This window comes from Rattus norvegicus, chromosome 6 (genome assembly GCF_021556685.1).
Source record: "Rattus norvegicus strain SHRSP/BbbUtx chromosome 6, alternate assembly SHRSP_T2T, whole genome shotgun sequence".
Lineage (NCBI taxonomy): Eukaryota > Metazoa > Chordata > Mammalia > Rodentia > Muridae > Rattus > Rattus norvegicus.
In genome coordinates this window covers 41,336,418-41,358,545 of record NC_141539.1, presented here as the reverse complement: position 1 = coordinate 41,358,545, position 22,128 = coordinate 41,336,418, and the positions used below count along the sequence as shown (strand labels likewise).

At 47.1% G+C, this 22,128-nt stretch overlaps 1 protein-coding gene across 4 annotated transcripts in view; it reads right to left on the bottom strand.

Annotated features, from left to right (window-relative positions):
• The window catches only part of Cyria (CYFIP related Rac1 interactor A), a 108,837-nt gene that overhangs the window by 43,570 nt on the left and 43,139 nt on the right, over positions 1-22,128 (bottom strand). The window lies entirely within an intron of this gene.

Genomic DNA, 22,128 nt, shown 5'->3' with positions numbered 1-22,128 from the left:
AATGAGTATGGAAGCAATCAATCTGGGACCCTGCTCTGGACCAACTGTGGTTGAGAAAGTATTAGTGAATTTGTTCTGTCTCCCCATGGAATCCAAAAGAAAGTTCTGAGAAAACAGTTTGAAGTGTTTGCCCCTTACCTAAGAAAGCTGAGTGTCAGCTCACCCAGGCCAGACATGCTGAATCTCATGTGGAAAGAGACACCATGGGTGGGGTAAGGAGCCTCAGAGGCTGGAGCACTGGACTTGGAAAAACCTTGGACTTAACTCTGCTGTGTTGGGAAAGTTGTTCCCACTGTCTTCTGATGGCTTCAACTTCAGTCTAGAAAATGAAAGGACCACCAAGACGTTGCCTGCAATCCAGGCTGCTCCAACTAATGAGATGACGTAGACCGCCAGTCCTCTGGGGTAATCCCGAGATTCTTTCCCAGCAGAGCACAGACAGGACTCTCCTCCTGGGAGAGAGTGCAGGGACAGAGGCAGGTGTGTCATGTGTACCGCTGGCCACACCCTCCTCCTCAGAAGATACTGCAACACCCTTCTCTTCTATCCTTATTCGTCCCTAGGAAGGGTCCAGACACATACATTCCCACCATCTTTCTTCACACCTCCTCACCCTCCATGCTGAGATCTCCCTAATTCCTGCTTCCCTCCACACAACACTGTCATCTCAATTCTGGTCTACAGCCACGGGCCCAAACATCTGGGTGAACTTCCACAGGCACAGTAACTTGGCTAAGCGATAATCCACTCACAACCGATGTTCCCTACACTCTCGTGTTTAGAGGATTTAAGACACCTGCATCCACCTCATGACATCAGGCAGAAACTATCCTCTGCCACATTCTCTCAGTATAGTCTCTGGGCTTACCCTCCATACCCCCTACTGCTTTGGATCTTTCTCTGTTCAATGTTTTCTTATCAGCCACGGTAACAACACTATTTCCCTAGCCTCTCACACAAGCTACTGCAGGTTTCTCAGATCAGTCACTAGTTTTGCGGCACATTATGGGACATAGGTTATGTGCAAAATGAAGGCTGGTGCATTAAACCCAGGAACATTTCTAGTTTCAGTCCAAGGGCAGATGTATTATGTGTATTTGCCCTCCCCCATCCCCTGTGTCTGTCTGACTGTAAAGGTGGAGCTCAGTATGACATCCCTCAGGCTCTATCTACCTTGTTATATGAGACAGAGTCTCTGACCTGGAGCTTGCCAAGTAGATTGGGTTGGCTGACCAGCCTACTCCAGAATCTACCCACCTCTGCCTCACACTGGGGTCACAAGCATGCACCACCCCATCTGTCTTCTTCAACTGGGATGTGAGAATCAGACCTAGGTCTTTATGCTTTACTGAGAGCTATCCATGCTCTGCACCAATCTTTTCTTGAACTTTCTAGCTTTCTGTCAGGAGGTAAAACATGAGCTAAGCAGTAAAGGCATAGGGAAAGGTAGTACCACAGGAAAGGGTCCCTGAAATCCCAAACGTTACACAAACATCAAAACATTATCAAAAGTCATTTCATACACTACAGCCCCAGGAATATTAGCGCTCCATTGAGTTTGAAGAGTGTAGAATGCCCAACGTACTGAAATCTTACTTGAGAATTCAGAATCAAAAAAGATCGTGTCTTTGTCCCTGAAAGAAATAATCATATTGATTTGAAACCCTCTTTCCCACAAACAAAACTAATGTCTTAAGGTAAAAACACTGGCTGGAGCCCTAAGCAGCTGTGCAGACCAACAACTCAAGCCTGGGGGAGGAAAGGGGGTTGGAAGCTGAGCTGGCACTTGGGGCTGCTTCCTGAGTGAGACCCCACAGGGGCATCAGGGTCAGGAATCAGCAGGGCCCAACAATGGCTATTTCAATACAAATGCCCCCAAGATATTCTGGTGTCCTAAAAGCCCATAAACTTGGCCCAAAGCTTCCTTCCAAATTTCAGTCCTGGAGAAGCTCATGGGAACATGGACCCGGCACAGAATTCTGCTTCCTTCTTGCTTCTTTTTTCTCTGTTCTTTCATTGCCAGCGGCACCCTATCCCCTCTGCCTGTGAAGGTCTAACTTGGCAGCCAAAACACCCTCAAAGATCCCTACCCCTCCCCCTCCCCCAGGCAGAATTAGCAATCTTTCTTGCTATGCATTTTAAAGAGGCTGTTTCCTATTCCTTTGCAGTGTGTTCTTCATTCCAGCAACACCCTGTCTGCACTCGTGCATCATGCATTGGTCCAGACAGACAAGCGTGCTTTACTGGTATGCTCTGAAATGGATCACACGTACTGGCTACGTTGCCACTGAAAATAAAGGCAATGGCATTCATTACAAACAGACCCAATAGTCAGTTGTAATAGTTGTTAAGAAAGGGTGGAAAAGGCCAGGACTTTAATCCCAGTACCGGGGAGACAGAGGCAGGAGGACAGCCAGGTTACACACACACACACACACACACACACACACACACACACACACACACACACACATATACATGCACACCATCACCACTACCAACAGCAACTAAAACCAAACCCTGTGGAGTTAGGGGAAGAAGGGGAGGTCTGACCAAACAAACAAACACCCCAAAACAAAGGATAGTCACTTCCTGAAAACGGTATGAGATTCAGAGACCATGGGGGTGTCATTCTACTCTAGATTCTTGGGTTTTCCTTGTCCATAAAAACCATATTGTTCCCTTTCAGTTTTGACACACGTAAGGGAATGTTTGTAAAAGATCTAAGGTTGTTTTTGGAGCCCTGCTCCTCCCAAAAGCAAACGCTAGTTGTGTGTGCCCCCTGCTTTGCATCTGTAGAACTGCAGCCACAGTGAGAGCAAGTCCTTTTTCCTTTCAGTAACAGCTGTAGCAGCTGCTTTAGCGAAGGGAAGAAAGTCGATGCAGACCACCGCCAGGGGAAGGCGGGCGCTGAACGGCTGCACTGGGCTCATTCACAGGGCTATTAATCATACAAGAGCCCATTTATGACAAACACAGTTCACTCCCTTTGCATGACAAGGCGGAGGGGTCCACAGAGGCCCATTATCCTCCCCCAAAACAGAGCATTGTGGGCGACGTGGGAGAAGCCATGTGCTCACACACAAACGGACATTGTAAGGCTGTTTGCACAACCCCGTCCTGCTCCTCGCGGATTTCCTGCCAAGGAGACATTTAGATCTCACAGAGTCCGCACAGCAGACATTGGCTCATTCAATATGGCTTCAGGCAGTGAGCCCCAGAAACCCGGTGCAAGGTTCCCTCTGCTGGCCATACCTGGAACTGCAGGCCAAGGATGCTGAGACCTGGAGGATGGATGTTCAGGACCTCAGGCTCTTTTTGCCATTTGCTGTAAAACGTGGGTGGGCACGAACTTTTGGAAATAGGAACCCTGCAACTACAACCCGTACAAGCTTCAGCACTTTAGACACGTCATATAACCCTTCAAATACTGTTTTATAACCTGAATTCGCGCCACTCATGCCACTCATTTAGCTGCTCTAAGATCAAAAACTAAGGAGAGAGTGCCTGCCTGACACCTGACAGGGTGATACGGTGGGTCTTCTCTGCTTGCTTTCAATAAGACGGGAATGGTCACATCATTCCTATGGGGTCGGAAGAGGAAAATACAATGTCTCCTGATAACATTATCATCTTTTGATCAGAACAGGGACCTTAGCTCCTGGAGTCTGAGTTCCCTTAGCACTGTTGTCACCTCTATTTTAGACATGGCACCACTGTTTGTCATGTGTTGGTGTGGTCAGCTCTGTACATGCCCCTGGATACAATGTTTCACCAGGTGTTGGTGTTGTCCCACCTTAGAATAGTATTTGGATTCAGGAGAGCTGTGCAGGAAATAGCACAGCAGCCTTTTACCAGATCGGCAGTTTAAACCAATACATTTCATTAACATTCACTTAACCTTTCCTGGTCCGCACTTCACCGGGAACAACTGAGGCCTTCAACTGCTGCCAAGCACAAGAGTGGCTGTTGCCACAACTGACATCTCCCATAACACTGGCTACTCTGAGTTCTGTCCTGACTAATAGGAGTGGCTTCTCGTCACAGTTGGTATCTATGAAGACTATAAATGAGATCTCCAAGTAAGGGTGCTGATGACACCCCCGTTTGTAACTCACTGTGTCCTCATTCCCTAACGTCCACACAATGAGGCGATGCTTAGATTTTTGCAGGGAACCTAAACTTAACTTGTCCATAAATAAAGACTTGATTTCTCACCTGGGAACCAGCCTTTGCAATCTTTCCCTAGCTTGGCAGATGGCGACTAGGAGAACTTCCAGGTGCTTGGTACAAGGTGCTGATGCTGACTTGACTTTGATGGGTCCCATATGCCACACCCAAGCCAACAGATCCCATAGCTCTACTTTTGAGACAGGTCTTGAGAGTTCAATCTTTTTTCCCCATCACGAGTGTCTCACACAGTCCTAATCAGGGTTTCTATTGCTCTGACCAAAAAGCAAGCTGGGCAGGAAAGAGTTTACTCAGCTTACACTTTTGACTCACAATTCAGCATCAGTGGAATGACATCAGGACGGGAACTCACGCAAAGCAGGAACCTGGAGGGAGGGGCCATGGAGGCGTGCTGCTTACTGGTTTGCTCCACATGGCTTTTTTTATAGAACCGCAAACTATAAGCTCAGGTATGGCACTGCCCACCATGGCCTGGACCCTCCTCCATGCATCACTAATTGAGAAAAATGGCCCACATCTGGATCTTATGGAGGCATTCCCTCAAGTGAGGCTTCTTCCTCTCTGATGACTCTAGTTTATGTCAAGTTGATACACAAAATGAGCCAAAACAGACCTAGCTGGAATCCATCATCCCTTGCCAGAGCATCCTGAGTGTCTTCCTGCACAGGTCTCCAAGCCCTACTCTTACCCACTCCCAACCACTCAGCTACCTGTCCCATCTTGCTACTATAGCCTTGTGTTAAAAATTATCTCTCGGCTAAAATCTCTTCCTGGACCTCCACTTTTCTAAAAGTACTGTGACCGTCACAGTCAGCAAGATCCTATGTAGTTTGCTCACTAGCTAAGGCTTCTCAACTATGGTTTGGCTACTCTGGCCTTGTCACTGTGTTTGTTCAGGGTTGTCCCCCACCTCTAGCTCTTTCTCATCCTTGTTAGTCCTTAGGTTCAAATGCTTTCCTCCAGCTCTCTGCTCCATCTGCTTCCCTGTGGTCGTCACCCTAATAATCATGTCCATAATAGTATTTTGCCACATGCCACCCCCAGGACTCACTCTCTTTTTATATCTACTTCTCCTAATGTATATGCCTTTAAATATCCCAAATAGAGCCCATGACACAGTCTGTCTGTCTTATGCATACATCTACCTGTCTCTCTGTATGTATGTGTATATATATATACACATATACATACACACTTCTCTCTCTCTCTCTCTCTCTCTCTCTCTCTCTCTCTCTCTCTCTCTCTAAGTTCTATGCCTGCAGGCCCTCAAGTGTGGTCCGAGCATCAGGCCTTTATCTTTACTCCATTTCTGTCCTACATTTCCACTGACAAGACCAGGATGGTCCTGGGAAGTTTTGGCAATCAGAAAACATGGTTCATGTGTATTGCATTAAAGCCAAGAAAACGTGAAACTGAGTATGTATTCTTACCTAGGGATCTGGTTAACAATTCTAGTCCCATACACCGTGTGCATTCTCTGATCGACACTGTGCTGAATAATTCACGGATATCGTCAAATTGCACCTACAGGACCACCAGTGTCTTACACGGAAGAAGGCAGATGTAAGTTGAGTAGCTCGTATAGTTATAGCCAGCAACTGGCAAAACAAGGGTTTGAGCTGGGGTATCTCAGAAAACTCACACTTTCAGCCAGTATGCTAGCCACCTTGTCTGATGATCCAGTCTGACTGCTCAATGTTTGGAGAAGCAGAAAATAGCTCAACACATGGCTTGTGGCTTCTGGCAAGAGAAGGAGAGTGACATTGCAGAAGCCACACCCAAGAAGTCATAAAAACAGCTTGTGCATTCAACTGTATGACACTGAGTATGATTTCTTTTTAAAAATCATGTAAGTGGTGCTGACCAAGCTTCCTGGATGCCGGGCTAGGATGTGGACTTCAGAAAAGTAACAGGAGGCTCATTTGGAGAGAGAAGTCATCCCAGGGGGAGAAAAGGAAGGGCATGTTGTGTTCATGAGCACAGTACATCACTGTAAGGTCTGTTCTTCTGTATCAAAGCAGAGAGGTCAAGAGAGCTGGCTGGGGATTGGTTGTACCATAAACCTGCATCCCAACTAACAGGGCAGGAATGTGGCTCAGGCCTTTGAAGCAAGGTATCGGTGACTACACTGATGCTAAGTCAGAGAATTAAACTGTCAAAATCTCACTTCAGTTAAATGTTGGCCAAGTTGTTGTTTAAGAAGGTCATATTCTCAGGGGTGCGGGAAGGGGGAGTGGTTGTGGATGGGGAACATGCTTATAGAAGAAAGGGAGGGGGATGGGATGGGGGACTTAAGGCCGGGAAACTGGGAAAGGGAATAACATTTGAAATGTAAATCAAAAATATCCAATAAAACAAACGTCATTTTCTTGCACTGAGTCTCGGTGTTTACCATCTATAACCCAAAGACTGGATGGCCACAGAAACATTCCCCTGTCCCAACAGTCTAGATTTTACCCAGTGAGCATGTGCAAATTCCCAACATAATCGAAACAGCTTAAAGCCAAACCACCAGCTATGCTAATTGAAGAGGGGACCCCACTCGGGTATAAGAAGTGAGCTCAGTTTGCAACCCCATAAGAACAACAATACCAACCAACCAGAGCTCCCAGAAACTAAACTACCACCCAAAGAATACACATGGACAGACCCATGGCTTCAGCTGCACATGTAGCAGAGGATGGCCTTGTTGGGCACCAATGGGAGGAGAAGCCCTTGGTCCTGCCAAGGCTGGACACCCCCCCCCAGTGGAGGGGAATGTCAGGGCGGGGAGGTGGGCAAGGGTGGGTGTGGGAGAAAGGGAATAATATTTGAAATGTGAATAAAAATATCCAATTAAAAAAAAGAAGTAAGAAAAAAAGATTAAAGGAGCTGAGTTTTAGTCACTTCTTTTCCATGGTTCAGGTGGTCTGGGGTCATTTGGAGGAAAAAAAAGAAAAAGAAGTGGAGTGAGGAGCAGCAGCAGCCGTGCAGAGCATCAGCACGTCTACCTCCTGCAGCCTCGAGCAGTTTTAAATCCCCTCCCCACAAAAGCACAGTGGTGCTAGGGTCCCTTACTTCCTGTACCGTGATGCACCTACACAAGGTACAAAGGACGCACAGGGTGCAAAGAGGGAGGAAGACACACACAGAGAAGTCACTCTCCACCCCTTCTGTATATCAAAGTCATCACACACAAGCAAAAACAAATATGCTAACGACAACTCATCTTTATGTATTTCCATAAAGTTGGTGCCACTACCAGAACTGTCCAGCTTCATCTAAGGGCTAAGACAATGCCTCTCTAATGCAAACGTTTCCTCTCTGGGATTCTCAAAGTAATTGAGGACATGCCACATTTCCAGCCCCAGGAACTCAAATGATGTCTCCCTGTCTTATAATAACAGTAAATTGTAGCAGAAAGGCACTAAGTCAAGAGTGTTTTATAAGTATCAAAGCGGTGATATCCAAAGAACTCTTAATAGTGACCCTGAAGCCTTCAGAACTACTTACATTGCCCAGGGGATGGCAACACATACTTGGAAGAAGTTGTAATCTTGGCCAAAAGGTCCAGAAATTATAAGTGTATTGAAATTTTGATCTACTCATATTTTAGCTCATATTTAACTCCACCCACCTCTCACTTCCACTCACACATAATGCCCCTCCTTACTCTTGCCTTTTGTCTCCATGATAGGACTAGCCTTCTCCTCTTCCTCCTCCTCCTCCTCCTCCTCCTTCACACACACACAGACACACACACACACACACACACACACACACACACACACACACACACACACACACTTGTATGTGTCTGGTGAACTCTTTGAGGTGGGGCTCACACAGCTCCGGCTGCCATTCCTAGAGAGTAGGTGCAAAGTCAAAAGTCTAAGTCCATGCACACCGGCCCTACACACAGAGTAGAACGAGTGAATGTTTCCTAGACGACGACGCTGTCCCACAGTGTCAGCAGGCGGCAGACTTGTGGCTGTGCCTTGAGAAGGCATCAGGCTGACACACCCAATGCTGGTTGCTTTCTCCATCTTCAGGTAAGTGGGCTCTGCTCACAGTTTTGTTCCAGGTGAGGACACATATTCTTCAGAGATGACAGGGCGTGTCCTGCCATTGAAATCCCAGAGACCTTCTCCTTGCTACTTCCACAAAAGTCAAGTGTGCCTGATCAGATGACCAGCCAGTGACTGTCGGCACTGTGCCCAATGTGAGGTGGATTACACAAAGCGTCTCACTTAATTCTTCCCAGAACCCTCAACTCAAGGGGATATGTTTGAACTTTTTTTTCACTTATTCACTTTACACCCTGCTCACTGCCCCTTCCCAGTCACCCCTCCCACAATCCTTCCTCCCCATACCCCTTTCCTTCTCCTCTGAGGCAGTGAAGACCTCACTGGGTATCCCTCCCCTTTACGGATACGTCAAGTCTCTGCGAGATTAGGCGCTTCATCTCCCACTGAGGCCAGACAAGGCACCCCAGCTAGAAAAACATATCCCACGTACAGGCAAACGCTTTTGGGATGATTCCTACTCTGGCTGTTCAGGACTCACATGAAGACCAAGCTGCACATTGGCTATATATGTCAGGGGAGGCCTAGGTCCAGCTGAAGCGTGCTCTTTGGTCGGTGGTTCAGACTCTGAGAGCCCCAAGAGTCCAGGTTAGTTGACTCAGTTGCTCTTTTGTGGACCCAGCTATACTCCTCCTGGGCGTATACCCCAAAGATGCTCCGACATCCCACAAAGACATTTGCTCAGCTATGTTTATATTAGCGTTATTCATAACAGTCAGAAGCCACAAACAACCTAGATGCCCCTCAACTGAAGAATGGATAAAGAAAATATAATACATCTACACAAAGGGGTTCCACTCAACTATTAAAACTATTAAAAACAAAGACATCATTTTGCTTCATCAGCAAAGAATTTTGCTGGCAAATGGCAAGAGCTCAAGAATGTCATCCTGAGCGAGGTAACCCAGTCCCCAAAGGACATGTATGGTATGTACTCATTTATACAGATACCCATGCTACACTTCGCAGAGCCAAAGAAGCTAAACAAGAAGGAAGGCACAAAAGGATGCTTGAATCTCACTTAGAAGGGGGAATAAAACAGTAATGAGAGGCAGATGCAAAGAGGGAACTGGGAGGGAAAAGGGAGGGAGAAGGGAATGGGGGTTCAGGATCAGGTATGGGGAGAGACAGGAGAGATGCCCAGATGGCCATAGAATGAATGGAAATCTGCAACTGACAGGGATTTGGAGGTAGAGCACATCTCCAGGATGAAACAGAGACCTGGGATAAGGGAGGCACCCAAGAATCAATGGGGGTGACCTTAGCTGTGACTCATAACATTTGGGACACAGAATCTGAAGAGGCCACCTCCTGTAGCCAGGCAAGAACCCCAGTGTAGCGATAGTGACACCTACCCGTGAGACTTTCGACCCCAAAGTTATCTTGTCTACAAGAAATACAGGGATGAGGGATAGAGCAAAGACTGAAGGGATGGCCATCCAATAACTGGCCCAACTTGAGACCCATTCCATGGGCAAGCACCAATCCCTGACACTATGAATAATGCTCTGTTATGCTTGCAGGTAGTGGGTAGCATGGCTGTACTCTGAGCTCTACCCTGCAACTGAGTCAGACAGACGTAGACCCCCACAGCAAACAGTGGCTGGAGCTTGGGAACGCTTATGGAAGAATAGGAGGAAGATTGCAGGCTCCGAATCTAGTATAATTTTGAGGGTTTTTTGTTGTTTGTTTGTTTTTAGGAAGATTGCCTTTCAATAAAGTCTTTTGTTTATTTTTATTTTTTTTATTATTGGATATTTTTTATTTACATTTCAAATGTTATTTCCTTTCTCGGTTTCCTGGCCATAAGATCCCTATCCCATCCCCACCTTCTTCTATAAGGGTATTCCCCCTTTTCAACCACCTCCCTTCCCACCTCCCCCCCACCTGACATTCTCCTATACTGTGGGGTCCAGCTTTGGCAGGACCAAAGGCTTCTCCTATTGGCATCCAACAAGGCCACCCTCTACTACATATGCAGCTGGAGCCATATGTCTGTCCATGTGTAGTCTTTAGATAGGTAGATTAGTCCCTGGGAGCTCTGGTTGGTTGGTATTGTTGTTCTTATGGGGTTGCAAGCCCCTTCAGCTCCTTCAATCCTTTCTTTAATTCCTCTAACGGGGACCCCATTCTCAGTTCAATGGTTCACCTCTACATTTGACATGCTCTGACTGCCTCTCAAGAGACAGCTATATCTGACTCCTGTCAGCATGCACTTCTTGGCTTCATCAATATTATCTAGTTTTGGTGTGTGTGTGTGTGTGTGTGTGTGTGTGTGTGTGTGTGTGTGTGTGTGTATCATATATAAATACAGATACATATATATCTGTATTTCTAGGTGGGGCAGGCTCTGAATGACCATTCATTCAGTCTCTGCCCCAAACTTTGCCTTCATATCCCCTCCTATGAATATTTTTGTTCCCCCTTTTAAGAAGGAGTGAAGCATCTGCACTTTGGTCATCCTTCTTCTTGAGCTTTATGTGGTCTGAGTTCTTATACTAGATATTTCTGTTAAAATGAGGGCCTTAAATAGACGAGTTTGCAATTAAGCACTTAATCCACTAGAGGGCATTATTGTCTCGCGTGAAAAAGGACAGTTCAGTTTTGTGTACAAAATCAGTTAGCAAAGAGAACAAAGCAGGATCCGCTTCAACACCTGCAATATCATCCTAAATAAAATATAATTCTGGAGTAAAGTTTTTGAACTCAAAGCTTAGCGTGGACACTCAATTCCTGCTCATATGTAGTTTCAGAACCATGAGTCTTAAAAGGCTAGTTTGCCAGAAATGGAGTCACGATTTTAGAGAGGAGAAAAATGAATAGATTTAGCCCTTTGGCCCAGTGACTACCCTAGCCTGCCTTTTTGATTAATTTGTAAAATCATATTTCCAATGAGGAAAACATCTGTCTTATGGCTGACCTGACTTCAGTTGGGAAGGGTACAAGTTCGAAAGGGCATTTCAATTCTATTGCAGGATTAGCACAGCATGTCTCCCCAGCTCAGGAATATTGGGATCTGGCGCTGGGGAGATGGCTTAGAGGGTAAGAGCCTTTGCTATGTAAGCATGAGGACCTGAGTTTGAATCCCTAGAACCAAAGAAACACCAGTGTGGTCATAAGTGTGCGATCCCTGTTGACTGAATGAAGCAGACCATGGGGGTGCTAGCTGCAGAACCTACCTGCAAAATAGTTTCAGGTTCAGTGAGAGACTCTGTCTCGAGAGTAAGGGAGAGAGTATCGGGGCACGAAATGGGCTATCCTCCTCTGGCCTCAGCATGGGCACCTGAACATCCCCTCCCCACCACACACACACACACACACACACACACACACACACACACACACACACACACACACACATGCATACATTCATACATGTAACACACCCAGGCACACAATACTGATACTGGAAACATCTGCTTGAAATGCCATCAGAAGAAGAGATTTGTCCATTTAGAGTCTATCCCAGACCTGTACTTATGGGTAGACAGAGCCCAGTAGCTTCCACAAAAGACGCCTCTGCAGGAAGCTTTGGGATACACAAGAGAAGCAACACAGTCCCCAAGGAACTCCCCCCTGTTCAGATGAATGAACCAAGACCATGACAGAACCCAACAAACAAACCCTTGAAGTTTATCTCCGGATTTCTCCTCAGGCCCAGCCCAGCAGCTATTGAGGACTTGCTGGCCATACTCCGTCTTGTCCCCAGCCGCTAGGCTTCCCAGGGTGGTGTCTGCAGGCCTCACTGAGCACTCAGGCAGTCTGAATGTTTTGCTTCCCACTCTCGGCGGGCTCTGCAGGCTGTGCAGACAGCTGGAATGCTGTCGGGGCTATTCTTTAATTCCACTGGAAGATAGCAATCGAGCTCCTGGTATGGAGCTGGTCCTCGCTGCGTTCTTTCTGGGAGTCGGGCTCAGTGGAGCATCCTTGTAACCAGAGTTCTGGGACAAAAAGCTCTGGCTTTGGCAGAGCTGCAAGCTACACTCAGCCAGTGACTCTGATTCCTCTACAGAGGACAGATAAGAGCTTCAGGTCTAAATAGAGGAAGAACTGGACTAGTGTTTGGGAATATGCATAGGCAAGCCATCCTGGAGGAGGTGACATCACACCCACGGCTACTTCAGCTTCTGCCCTGTAAGGTGGGGGACCTATAATCACTGTCCTCACACAACAGGGCCAATCAGGTTCTCATAAGAGGGTCTTCTATACAGTGTAGCCTCTCCATCATCTGGGGGTGGGGGTGGTGCATGGGGTACCTTGCTATTTCCTGTGGGCAGCTTTTCACTTTTTGTCATTTTCAGATAGGGTCTCACAGCACAATCTGGCCTCAGAATCTCTGCACTTCTTTGCCAAGATTGACTGTAGGGATGATTCTGACAGACAAAGTGGTTTTCAGGGGTTTGCGTCTTAGTTACTTTTCTTTTTTCTCTTTTTTAAAGACTTATTTATTTATTTCATGTATGTGGGTACACTGTCACTGACTTCAGACACACCAGAAGAGGGCATCGGATCCCATTACGGATGGTTGTGAGCCACCATGTGGTTGCTGGGAATTGAACTCAGGACCTCTGGAAGAGCAGTCAGTGCTGTTAACCACTGAGCCATCTCTCCAGCGCCTTAGTTACTTTTCTATTGCTGTGCTAAAACATCATGACTAAGGCAGTTTATAAAAGAAAGGATTTAATTGGGAATGCCATGGACATTTGTAACCTCAAAGCCTAGCCCAGTGACATACCTCCTGTAACAAGGCCACACCTCCTAATGCTTCTCAAACAGTTCCAACTGGGTCCAAGCAGTCACCTCTAAGAGCCTATGGGTGGGGGGGTTACCCTCATCCAACCTACCATAGTCTATTTCAACCTCAGGCTACTTTGTTCTCAGTGGAGTGTAGAAACAAACTGAAGGGACAATGGAGGACACATGCCTGCTATCCCATGATTTAGGAGACCCACCAGGGTTACCACATTTGACCCCGTGCACTCAGAAAAAAAAGCGAAAGAAAAAAGTCAATTTTGTTCAACATCTGCCACTTCACCACCACATAGCCACATCTCTCTTCCTGGCCACCTTTACCTGGAAGCTGCTGGGTTGCAGATCTCTTTTCTGGCTTTTGCTAATTCCTCTGAAAAGTAGATTTTAAAAATTATTATGTGTGTGTATGTATGTGTTTGTGTGCACGTGTGTGTGTGTGTGTGTGTGTGTGTGTGTGTGTGTGTGTGTGTAAGCTAGAGGACACCATTAGGTGTCATCTTCAGGAGAGCCATTCTAGTCTACCAATATGCTGAAGTGGTTGGCTGGTAAGCCCCAAGGACCTTCCAATCTCTGTCTCCCCTGGATTACAAGCTTACAATTTCCATGTAGGTTGGTTCTGGATTTTGCACTCAGGCCCTTAGGCTTACAACCAGTTTTTCTTGCCCATAAAGGATTCTAGAAAAGGACTTCACTGTATTTTATTTCTAGTCATGAAATACAAAACATTTTTTTCCTCAGAGTTTTCTGGATCCTTGCTGCTCTAAGCCTAGTGTAGCAGCCTTGACATCCACTCACAGATTCATCACATCTGCAGAACTGCAAGCCCTGCTTCTGTATTAACGTTCGTTCCCTAGGTGCTTTAAGGCCAGGGACCACAACCCCCGACCCAGGACAAGAAATTCCACCATCAAATTCCCTTTTTATCCTTGTCTCCCCAGATCACTCTCATGCTGCCTTCATTTGCATTTAGTCTTATAAGTGGGCTCATTGATGGATCTTGCTTTGCACGGATGAAAATGTACACAGGGATAAGATCTGTGAGTGGGTCTGCAGGCTGTGCTTTGAGCTGTCTCTCCCCATACCATTTTATCCCCTGAGCCTGAGAATGCATGGCTATAGTCAGAACTCTTTCCATTATCAACACTGCTGACTCTCCTATCTACACACACCACACACACACACACACACACACACACACACACACACACACACACGCATCAGATAGAAGTGGTCCCTGGCGATCTCCATACACTCTACACAGTATACTTTTATGAGACTCCAGGCAAAACTCTCAACATACATCTTTGCTATAGAAGGAAATCCAGGCTGGCTTGGTAACACATACCTGTCATCCTACCACTTAGGAGGCAGCCACAAAAAAAAAAAAAAAGATCAAGTTTGAGGCCAGCCAGGGCTGCCAAGTTTGACCCTGTCGCCTCAGAGAAAAAAGAAAAAATGTCAATTTGCTCAACGCAATACTTTTAAAAAGCTAAGAAAGCAGAAAAGAAACAGTCCATCGTATGAAGCAATCATTTCATCCAGTCTTAACATTTTATACTCACTGACTAGGCAGCTGGGGACAACCCCAACAGAGACCAGTGGCCCAGCCCCTGGAACCTGGCCCGGGTATGAGCTGGGAAAGCACCCCCAGTAGGCACCATCTTCCTCCCCCTCCAGGCCCAGCACGTTGGCATGGTGATGTCTGCGACAGTCTTCACTTGATTCATCTCTTCCCGTTCCTTCTATTATCACTGTGTGAGATCTCGCCCCAGTAGGACAGAGAAATCCTGAGGGTAAGATCTGATGTCATGAAGGGAACAGACAAGTCTTTGTTGAGCCCTTCAAGGGTCCAGGCTAGCCGGGCTCAGGCTGCACAGGGAAGGGAATCTGCTGGACCAGTTCAGGAGCCTAGTGCTTGCAGTTAAATGCCTCCTGCTGGGACCCTGCTCCCCCATGCCCCCAGGCCCCACCCCGGGTTACATGCTATGTCCTCCTCCTCCAGAGAAGAGGGATTACAGCCAGAGCTCCAAATAGAAATGATTGTCCCAAAAAAACTGAAAAAAAAAAACTGAAAAAAAAATCTCTCCACAGAATAGTTTCCCTTCCTGGATGATCTTTCCCACTCGCAATGGCACCCTAGGCCTGCGTCACCCTCAGCCCATCCCCTCCACCCACCGCTCCCTCTCAGCCTACTGATTTTGTCCTGGCCCTCAAGCTCCACCCCTCCTCTGAGAACTTCCTTGCTCAAGAATGCTCCTGCCTCTGGTGGCCTAACACCCTCCCTGGATGATGTCCCAGGCTGCTGATACCTGACAGGGCCGCCCATCATCGCCGTCACTGTTCATTTCTGTGCGTTCATTCCCTAGGACTTCAATATTCTATACACAGGAGCTGCCGGATGGGCAGGCATTCAAAAGCTGAATGGCTCTGCAGCCCAGAAGCCTACTACAGGCTTTAGATCAATACCCAAAGACCAAGCACTAGCTGAGCCCTTCCTGTAATCCGGACGCTGCTGTGAGCATTTGCATGTATTAACCCATTCAGGGATGGGAGCCTTCATGTATATGCGTGTGTGGCTGTTTTCTAATTTTATCTCTGTCTATGCTCAGGATTCAAGAGCTTGGAAAACATACCTATAAGTGCCCCCTCGAAGTGCCACATTATATCTGAATTATGTAATGGCTGCTATTTGAACCAATCCCATTCGTCCCCTAAGGTGTACACCATTTGTAATGTGGGAATCCTGGGAAGTAGGTGTAAATGACTCTGCTAACATCATCAAGTTTCCAGGCTGTCTGTAACCCCTGTGTCTGCAAATACAGACAGATGGCAGACTGTGAAGCCTTTGCTTCCTTGAGCTGGAATGCTCAACAGGGGCTCCGGTGGGAGGCAGTGATGGTCAAGCCAGAGTCCTTTGCTGAAATCCAGTTGGAGCTATTCTGTGTGGCATCTGCCGGCTTGCACCCACTCCCAACCCCAGAACGTTTTCCGACATTACAAGTTAGCTAATATCTCCATCCCGGGGCCAGGGGGTTGGCATCTTAAATGGCTCAAAAGACAGACTGTCAGCCTCGGGCTTACCAAACACCCTTAATAAGCTTCTACTAGCTCCTAACTCAGAGGAGGAGAGACAAACATAGAGCCTCAATGTGTCCAGGGGCTCAGCTGAATGGGGACTGAAGGTGAACTGCAGGCTCCCCTTGGCAGTATCCCCTTCACCCCTTCAGTTTCTCTACTTCCTGTGTCCTGTAATACTGAGAAGTGCCACAAGGGGGCAGAACTGTTAGAGGGGAGAAAAAACACCTTTGTACCTGGGTCATCCAGAAAGGGATACTTTGAGGTGCGTTACCTGGGGTGGATTTGGGGGGGGGGTTAAAGGAGTATATAGCAGGTTGATCAGGAGAATCCTGTGAGAACTTGCCTAAGTAATGTGAGGGTTATGGTTAGTTGGGGGTTGGGGGCTCTCCCTAGGACTTCATAGAAACACCCGAGGAGAATGCTGGCCCCTCCTTTCTCCCTATCAGTCTTTCTTCCTGGCATCCTCTCAAATCCTTTTGTCAAAGGAAGACCTCACTCCTCATGAAGAAGTGGGAAATAGAAAGGTTGGCCTTTCTATTCTCTCGGGAGGAGAGACTTCACAAAGCCATCTGCAACCTCAGCCCATCCGGGTAACTTGGATGTCAAGAAGCAAGAGTCAGGTATGCCCTTGTTGTAGGGAGAGAAACAAGTCTTAAGGAAACACCATCAGAACACAACACAAGGCAGCCTTCGGAGCCTCACAGCTGAGCTGCTGGGGGCCATGAGAACCGAAGCCTGGCTGGGCTCAGTATGACTCCGAAAGAATAGCAGGCTGCATGGAAGGCATCCGGGGCTCCATCCAGCCTCCTTGTGTGGTAGCGAGTTTCCTATCCCTGGAGGCCGTGGGCAGACACCTGCATGGCAAGATGATACATTCAGAGTTTTCCGGATCCGAGTCTCTGCCATCGCTCTCTGCAGCTCTCCATCTGAGAGCATCAGGTAAGACGTGCCCAAGGACACGAAAAGACCTCATCTGACCAGAAGCTATTTGCAGAAAGGGTGACATTCTGTGGAAGAGGGGGTATGATTCCAGGGTTTGGATGTTGACTTCCTAAGAGCTGTAGACCTCGGGTGAGCTATGTCACCAGTCAGACCTTCAGTTTCTTTGGGACCTATCCTACTGTTCTCTCTTAATGTAAAAATAGCACTCAGGGTACTGACCTTGGCGCATCTAAAGAAGCATGGAGGTGTCAAGGTTAATTCTCACCCACCTACTCGTCTTCCTGCCAGCAACAGCAATGGAAAGTTGATTTAACCAGGCTCTGTGCTAGGTTCTCGAATACATTTAATACAATGCATGTAAACACACATATACACCCATATACAGCATGTATATAGAATGTACATGCACACACCTATCTCTTATATACATGTATATAGACATACTTGTCTCTTTGTCTGTCTCCTTTATCTCTGTCTCTCTCTCTCTCTCTCTCTCTCTCTCTCTCTCTCTCTCTCTCTCTCTCTCTCCTAGAGAAAGAGAGAAGGGTTGGTTTGCACGCTCACAAGGCAGCAGCAGATCCCTCTCTGGGATGCTGCATTTTACCACTAGGGAACTATAGTGCAACCTGGAAAACAGAGATGGCCACTATTGCTGCTGCTGCTGGCTCTGATATTTCCTCCTTTCCCCTCCCACTCTCCGTCCTTCTCCTCTTCTTCTCCTCTCCCCCTCTCCCTTCTCCTCTTCCTCCTCTTCCTCCTTCTCCTCCTCCTCCTCTTCCCCCTCCTCCTCCTCCTCCTCCTCCTCCTCCTCCTCCTTCTCCTCCTCCTTCCCCTCCTCCTCCTCCTTCCCCTCCCAATCCACTTTCTCCTTCTTTTCTTGGTGCCTCTTATCTCATTATGCTCATAGATTCCTCCATGGGGTCAGAGAGGAGATCAAGGCAAATTAGTCAATTTGCTGCTTGTTAGTCACTGTTAGAACAGGTGGGAGGATGAGGAGGCAGCTCCTAATGGATTTTTAAAAAGCGAGTTGAGGCATGATCTTTGCATGACAAGTTCTCTCCACTCTTATCACAGAGACTTGAGCGTCGGTCTCTATTTATAGACAGTGTTTCTGTACCAGGCGTACTTCTCACCCAACTCCCAACTCCTACTCATTCTTCAATGCCCAGCTCCTATGGACCCTACAGAGACCTTCTCCGATGTCTGTGGAAAGAGACAGCATGCTCCTCAGCCTGCCCATACCACTCTGGCCATGTCAGGGTTCCTATCTACGAGCTGCTCCTCTGACTATTGGCTCCCTTGTCTCTGTCAAATAATTGCAAACTTCTTGAATATGTCCAGTTGTTGGTATTCACAGGCCAAACTCAGTGCATGCCTGAAACAAAAGCACAGAGTGCGCTCTCTCTCTCTCTCTCTCTCTCTCTCTCTCTCTCTCTCTCTCTCTCCTTTTCTTTCCTTTTTTTTTAAATGAATAGCTTATAAAGAGAAACTTCTATTTTGGCGTCAGTGGATAGAGGGTTAAGAGACATAATCATGCATTTATTTTCCAACTGAAGAAAAATGTAAAGGACTCGAATTCTATCATCTCTGCCTCTATAAGAATAGTAAGAATGTTAGCCAGGCAGTCTGCCTATTAGAAAGAAGGCTTCAGCTCCATCTGTCTCTCACAGCAACCGGTGCACTAACACAGAACTCCAATCCTATCAGACCATGTAAATACGTATGTGACTGTGTGTGTTTATGTGTATTTGGTTACACATATATTTCTGTGTGTGTACTGTGTGTATGTAGATTCATGTGTTTGGGTACACATATATTTGTGTGTGTATGTGTGCAGATACATGTGTGTGTGTGTAGTGTGTGCGTGTTCATGTGTATTTGGATGCACATATTTGTGTGTATGTATACATGGGGGAGATGTTTTGGTAGAGCACTTTGTGTGTGAGTGTGTGTGTGTGTGTGTGTGTGTGTGTGTGTGTGTGTGTGTGTGTAGGATACAGGGTTCTACTAGTCAAGAACTGATCACCTAGTTTTCTGTTTTTACTTTTCAGAGACAGGATTTACCCGTCTTTGAACACACCAAGGAGGCTAGGCTTCCTGGCCAGCAGGCCCTGTGGACCATCTGTCTGTGATCCATCAGTGTTGGGATTCTAAGAGTGGGTCACCACATCTGGATCTGTTTCACATGGATTCTGGATCTCAAACTCAGGTCCTTGTATTTGCATGACCAGCACCTTGGCAACCGGGTCATACCTCCCCAGCCATGGCAATCAGGTTTTGTTTAATATCTGTCAAGAGCACTACACCATCCACAGGTAAGTTCAAACTACCTGGCCTGGCCTTACAAGACCCTATTCTGACAGCTGTGCTCTGTAGAGGGTTCTTAAATTCCAGCTGCAGCCACTAGGAAAGCAGAGTCCACACCAGAGCCAGGACTATTGCTCCCATTGCTCCAGGTCCTAGAGATTCATCGCATCTTACCATGAAGATGCTTTTTACCTGTAGATTTCTGGACTAGGTCTGAGAAGACCCCCCCCCCGACACACACACACATACCGGGAGCTTCTCCACTTTGGCCTTTGGTTGCACTGAGTCTGAGTCAGTGCCTTTCCTTGGCTTCCCCAACACCTTTTTGGCCTTACTGCTGGTAACTATGTGTTGCATACTATAGGACCCAATAAGCCCACAAACAAGCCTGGCATGGGCGCAGACTGTAATCAGCAGTTCTGCTGAGGACTGAATGTAGGTGCTGACTGAGAAGAACCTTGGAGCATTTATGGAATGAATGGATCTCCCCTTGGCCTGAAGGCAAGTCCTGGCAGAAGCCTGCTATGTAAATGGGCCGAGAAGCACTGGTAGAAATGATCTTTGGGTGGTTCTGGGAGGGAAAAAAAACCTCAATTTTAGCAAATTGCTTTTACTGTGATCCAATTAGGGTACTTATTCACTACCATCTAACCTAGTGAAGAACTTCTCCACAGAGCTGTGGAGGAGCACCAGGACGACTCCTAAGGCCAGGGCCAAGACTCATTCATCTCCAGTCTTAGGAGTCAGAGCCCAGAAAAAGGCTTGATGAATGGATGACTAATACTCCATGAGGTGAGAGCACTTATCTTTGTGTCTATTTAGGGATGAGGCTCTGACGTGTACTGGGGACGAGAGAGGAATGGCAAAGGCAACGCTAGCTAGGACATAAACACTGCAGTCCTGACAGTGTCCTGCAAGGATCCTCATTAGCTGCCCACACTTTCCTGCCTTCCCCTCCTTCCACTCTGCCTGCATTCCTCCGCTCCAACCCCCACTAGCTACTTTTAGCTACAGAAAGGCCAAGCACAATTCCCCTGAAGCCTTTGTCTCAGCAATTCCTTCTCACCTCACGGATGCAGCTGGGATAACTCTTTATCAGGAAGGAGTCTCTGGCCCAACCTGTTGGAGGACAGCCTGACCCCTCTGGCTCAGCTTTATTAAGCTATTTTTGTCTGCTCCATCCCCCCACCCCTTGTGTTGAATGTGTCCTCTGTAGTACTTATACACATGCTGATCATTCCTGATCCCTGGCCTTACTCAGATGCCAGTTCCCTGCAAACAGGAACTTTGTTTCCTTCTGCACTTTTGGCCTTAGTGCCAAGAGACACCTGCCACGTGCCGCATAACACATGCTCTACAAGTATTTGCTGAATGAATGGATGGCTGGGGGGAGTGTATGTGGCAAATGCCCCTAAACAGTTAACAGCCATGGAAGAACTTCTGGAGGACACTGGAGTTGGAACTGAACTTTCTGGCCGAGTCCCAAATGAGAACACCTGCCCCAAATCACATGTCACATGATCCTACTTCTGGACCATAGGCGTATCCTGATTGGAAGGGAAGAGATTTCTGGAGGGGAGAAGGTTTATAATTGGTAGGTCAGGGAACCAAGGGTATGGTCAAGGGGTTGGGAGGGGGGTGGGTCTTGAAATTGCATATGGCGGTGCAGACAGAGAGCTTTACAAATGGTTAGGCTGGTGAGGATGCCCTGGCCCAAGCCAAAGAGAAGCCTTGGAACACAAAGCCTGATGACAGGTTCTCCTTCTTTAACTGCTGGGGACTGACTGATCTTGGGGACAGCGTCTGCCCACAGATTATAGGCACACAGTTCACAGAACCCATTATGGGACTAGAGTTGTGATTAAGTAGCTGTGCAGGAGTTGGGTGGAGAAAGGGTCTAACCTTTGCTGTGGTTCACTGGAAACTATGTCAATGGATTACATCCTTCAGTCCTCACTGGCAGCTCCTGACACAACCACTGACTCTTTACTACAGGTAGAGACACAGGCTGGGCACCTTAGCAATGATGTAAGCAGAGCCACTGAGTCAGTACACAGAGCTGAGTTCACCCGGCTCATTCTAATTCACAGCTTACAGCACTCTTCTCGCTCTTTGGGATGGTACCACAACTCAGGGGGCACTATGGAGGTAAAAGACAAGAGGTGGAAAGGAAGGCAAGGAGACCAAGGCTAGGCTATTCATCACAGAAACAAGAAACAAGCATGGAGCTGAAGATTCTGGTACCTGACCATGGGGTCACCTTGGTGGTCACCTGACTCAGCTCTGTCCTGTCTTATGCTCATGAGCTTCTTCTAATTTAGCTTTCAAGGAATCCGAGGACTGTTTCTGTGAAAAAGAGCTTCAGCACAGAGGGTGCAGACAGGTAATGCCTTTCAGTGTAATAATGTTGCCCTCAGCCTCCCTAGTCTTATCATGTCTTCCTGAGAAAGATGTGCTAATAAGTTAAGAGTCCAGAAAGCTTAAACCCATATAGATCTTTAGTCAAATGGGAAGGCTTGTTAGCCCATATTGTATGCAAATTCAGTGGAGAAATTCAAATAGACTATGTACTACTCACAGGAAGACAAAAACTGTCCAAAATTGGTGGGGCTAGGTAAGGGACAGAGGCATAGGAAAAACACATATGTAATCAGGAAAGGGGCAATGAGAATTGGTACACACACTACAGCCTGTGTATTACAAGTGCCCTTGGATGACACCTCCATGAACTGCATTTCTCCCTAAGACTGTTGCAAATAGGATGGAAACCAGGTCTCTCACAGGACATCAAAAA